This window comes from Calonectris borealis, chromosome 1, assembly GCF_964195595.1.
Source record: "Calonectris borealis chromosome 1, bCalBor7.hap1.2, whole genome shotgun sequence".
NCBI classification, from domain to species: Eukaryota; Metazoa; Chordata; class Aves; order Procellariiformes; family Procellariidae; genus Calonectris; species Calonectris borealis.
This window is the reverse complement of record NC_134312.1, coordinates 137,204,236-137,207,702: the sequence shown is the minus strand read 5'-3', so window position 1 is coordinate 137,207,702 and position 3,467 is coordinate 137,204,236. Positions and strand designations below refer to the sequence as shown.

The window sequence follows — 3,467 nt, the reverse complement described above, 5'->3', positions numbered from 1 at the left end:
CTTGTGCCAAGAGATTACTTGTGTTTTTATTCTTTTTGATCCTATTTTTTGGAGACCATGCCCTGCTCAGGTCAAATAGGAAAGAATGTAGGCATTGATTCTCACGCAAACCTTGCTCATAAATCATGCTCCAGCTGCCTTGGACGTAAGGATGTACTGTTAATCACACCAGACTGGTACACTATCTTTATAATAAGATCATCCTTCTTCTTTTTATGGTCTGACAGAAGGGACACAATATTTAAATTTCATTGGGAGTTTGAGTTAACACTTTATGAACAGTTGAAGTTCTTATTTCTTCAGATTGTTGTAAGTAAACCCGCTCAACTGTATTTAACAGAATGGGATGGGGGAAAGAGCAGAAGGAAAAAACAGAATTAAGCTTACTGTGTCTGTTGCATTTTGCGCACTTGAAATGCTTATGAAGAGTTCTAGGTGAATTCCAACAGCTCTGTGAAAACCTCATCCATTTTGACAAAATGAAAAGGCATGGAAACAGAAAATTGTGAGATGTTTGGTGTTTAATGCTCTATGCTCCCTGGCCTGTTCTGGGATTCTGGTCTGAAGATCAGGTGACAGTTCAGCCTGGTGGAAACTCTCTTCTCTCAGCAGCATTATTTTGACATAAAGGAAAAAACACTGCGTTACATAGTGGAATTTAGAGGTTTTAGTTCATGCTTGTCTACAAACCTTATTTTGACTCGTTCTACTGCTCTAGTGGAAGTACAAATTTTTGCCTTTCTTAGTAAGAGTATTTGAAATTTAGAGCCTTTCTGGAAACTCTTGCCATGGGTTCTAGGGTTTTTAAATGTCCAAAGCTCAGAGCCTGTTGCTGAGGCAGTGGACTACCAGGAGCGAAACCTGAGCGCATTTTCACTGCGCAAGTGCCTCTCTGTGTTGATCGTCAGGCGTCTATTGCCGATGCTGGCGGTCTGTGGCGTGTTGTGTGGTGGCTGACCCTGGCCCAGCCATTCGGGTTGGGGAGAGAATTGGGACGGCAGAAGTGAGAGCAGCTCGTGGGTGGAGATAAAGACAGATTAATAAATTGAAGGGGGGGAAAAAAAAAAGCAAATGGTGGAAAAGCAATCACTCACCACCTCCCACCATCAGACTGATGCCCAGCCAGCCTCTGAATGATGGCTGTTTTGGCAAAACTGCTCCCCACCAAGTTTTATTGCTGGGCATGGCACCATATGGCACAGGTCTCCATATACCTTTGGTCAGTTGGGGTCTGCTGTCCTGGCTGTGTCCTGTCACATCCTCTTGCCCACCCCCAGCCTGGTCCCGTGAGGGGGGGCAATGTGAGAAGTGTTGTTGCAAGTTCCCCGGTAGCCATAACACTGGTATGTTATCAACACTGGTTTGGTCACCAGTCTAAAACAGAGCACCGTGGGGGCTGCAATGGAGAAAATGAACTCCATCCCAGCCAAACCCAGTACGGTTGTCGTGAGTGAGAAACGAGGTGTGATTATGGACACTCATCTCATTCTTCTCCAGGCCCGTGTTGTGCTGTACTTGTAAGAAAAGGTAAAGGAGGGGAAAGGGAACAAAAGACATTGAAGAGAGCAAGTAACTGGGTTCAGGAGTAAGCTTTCCTCTCATCCTATCCCTTGTCACTTGGGAAAAGAGACCGACACCTACCTCGCTACAACCTCCTTTCAGGTAGTTGTAGAAAGTGATAAGGTCTCCCCTCAGCCTCCTTTTTCAGCTCCAGAAAGGCTGTTTTTTCAATTTCAAATGAAACATTGCATGGATTGCGGTAGTAACAGTTCTGTCCCAGAAACAATACTTCTGTTTCCTAGCTCTGACAAATTGGCTTTTTGGATAGAAAAGATACTGTTTGCTTCCAGGCTCAGCAGACTTAAAGTAGTAGGAAGGCCCTGGGGTATTTCCAGCAGCTGGTTTGCATCCAAATACAATGACTTCAATCTTGTCAGGGCAACAAAACTGCCGTTCTCAATCTTTGGTCTCCTGGTGCACACATGATCTTTGGGCCCCATTCAGGCACACAGTTGCATCTGAAGACAATCAGATCAGATCAGTGAATCTCCACGAGGTTTTCAAGATGAGCAAAGGATGTTGGATAGATATGGGGGATGTGGTTAATACTGAGGGTAAGGTTGGTAGCGTTTGCAGGGATCCCTCTGGGGACTTCCATGAGACGCCGATCGGTGCAGTCCACTGTCACAGTACCTTCAGAGGCTTTAACATCACAGGGTAAACTTTTGGGAAACCAAGCTCCTGACAGCAGCGTCGGAAATAAGAAGAGCAAGACAAACGGCAATGCATTTGACATCTTTGCACGAGGTATCTGAAAATAAGGAAACAGGGAGGTATTAGTTTAATGCAATGAGAACACGTCATAGGACATCAGATCAAGCACGTACTGGGTCAGACCAAATATACAGCTAACCTGGGGTCCTGTCTCTCACACTGGCTAGAAGTGGATGTGCAGGTAGGATTGTAACTTTGGGGAAGGCCTATGTTGGTATTTCCTCAAATGCTGTCTTTACTTTCTTATCACTAAGCATTGTAGTGTTAAGATAAATATCACTCTCTAAATAATGAATCATTAAAAAAAATCTGCTGAAAAAATGACAAGGCAGGTGATTAAAGGCTACGTCTCTGAGAATTTTCTTTTTATAAGAGGAAACAAGTGGTGTTAGACATCCTGCAGATTGCCATTGTATAATAGCGTAAATGAGCAAGGTTAATTTTTCAAAGCATATGAAAGATAGAGAAAAATCCATAGTCGCTTAAAAGCTGGTGTAAATTTTCAAAACCACACTGACTAACAGGTGAGTGCCTAATTCAAATTTCACATTATCATAAGGATTCTTAGAATCATAGAATATAATCACAGAATCATTAAGGTTGGAAAAGACCTCTAAGATCATTGAGTCCAACTGTCAACCCAACACCACCATGCCCACTAAACCATGTCCCTAAGCACCACATCTACACGTCTTTCAAATACCTCCAGGGATGGGGACTCAACCACTTCCCTGGGCAGCCTGCTCCAATGCTTGACAACCCTTTCGGTGAAGAAATTTTTCCTAATATCCAATCTAAACTTCCCTTGGTGCAACTTGAGGCCATCCCTCTCATCCTAATGCTAGTTACTTGGGAGAAGAGACTGACCTCCACCTCGCTACAACCTCCTTTCAGGTAGCTGTAGAGGACGATGAGGTCTCCCCTCAGCCTCTTCTTCTCCAGGCTAAACAGTCCCAGTTCCCTCAGCCGCTCCTCATAAGACTTGTGCTCCAGGCCCTTCACCAGCTTCGTTGCCCTTCTCTGGACACGCTCCAGCACCTCCATGTCCTTCTTGTGGTGAGGGGCCCAAAACTGAACACAGGATTCGAGGTGCGGCCTCACCAGTGCTGAGTACAGGGGCACGATCACCCCCCTGCTTCTGCTGGCCACACGATTGCTGATACAGGCCAGGATGCCGTTGTCCTTCTTGGCCA

The 3,467-nt window shown here is 45.1% G+C and overlaps 1 pseudogene; it reads right to left on the bottom strand.

The window, feature by feature from the left end:
* Positions 1–1,483: 1,483 nt before the first annotated feature.
* LOC142094281 (toll-like receptor 7) lies at positions 1,484–2,320 on the bottom strand (annotated as a pseudogene).
* Between the last annotated feature and the right edge of the window lie 1,147 nt (positions 2,321–3,467).